Source organism: Cyphomyrmex costatus, unplaced genomic scaffold (genome assembly GCF_001594065.2).
Source record: "Cyphomyrmex costatus isolate MS0001 unplaced genomic scaffold, Ccosl1.0 scaffold567, whole genome shotgun sequence".
NCBI classification, from domain to species: Eukaryota; Metazoa; Arthropoda; class Insecta; order Hymenoptera; family Formicidae; genus Cyphomyrmex; species Cyphomyrmex costatus.
This window is the reverse complement of record NW_017279855.1, coordinates 48,176-49,306: the sequence shown is the minus strand read 5'-3', so window position 1 is coordinate 49,306 and position 1,131 is coordinate 48,176.

The following is a 1,131-nucleotide window of genomic DNA, read 5'->3' as shown; positions in this document are numbered from 1 at the left end:
ATGCGCAATGTCTCACCTTGTCTTATTATCACAGACTTCTATATATACTACTAGACTGCTAATTTGTTTGAAAAAGTGGACCCCAATTTCGATTGTAAATTATACGCATGCGTCAAGAACCGCACCGCGTGATCTGTGCGACACATGCGCATACATTAGCACGCTCATACGTATTTTGACAATTAACCTGGGTAAATATTGTAACATTGAAAATGACCCGATCGGAGTAGAAACATTTGTTGTATAGTAGCTACATTATATTTAAATTAAAGTTTTAGTTTTGTTGTGTTATCTGCTCTTTGCCCTTTATTATTTTACTTTGATAAATATACTTTAAGTTAACTAATAATTCTTACTGAATAAAACTCTGCTTATCAATACTTTATGTATTGTAACGTTGGAAATGTATTGTAATGTTGGAAAGGGCACACTTTGCTAGCATCGTAATTGAAAATGGTTTTTAAAGTGTGGTACATATACTGTAATAATAGGTAAATGTTAAGAAAAGCCCCTTCATCACTTTTAATAAAAATATACAATCGATGAGTTTTTGTATGAAACGAAGGAATCTGGCAGAAAAAAGTTCGCTCTACCTCGCGAACCGAGATATTAAGTATTAAAGCGAATTTATTTTTAAAGTAATGAATTTCGTAGCTGTGATAGATGTACTAACCTACATGGTTGTCAACTTTAACGCTTAATATCTCGATTCGCGAAGCAGAGCGACACTTTTTTTTGCCAGATTCTTTCGTTTCATGCAAAACCACATCAATTGAGTATATTTTTATTAAAAGTTAAGGTGAAGGGGGTCTTCTTAACATTTACCATACCAGAGAGAAACCTGAGAGAGGCCATGGCGGCCTTTTTTGCGTGACAGGCGAAGCCGCCGTACGCTAACGGCACCAACATCATTTTTATAAAATGATGTGAACTACGTAACACATTTTTGACACTGTCGATACACCACGACTTTTTGGTTCGAATCTTCCCTATGTCCATGATTTTTTGGTTCGAATCTTCCCTATGTCCATGTTTATCGAACCGTTAGACAGACAAAGACAGACTATCAATCCGTCGGTGCTTGTTCCACTACAAAGAAGAAAGATTCGCGGCGGGCCGGCGCGTCGACGG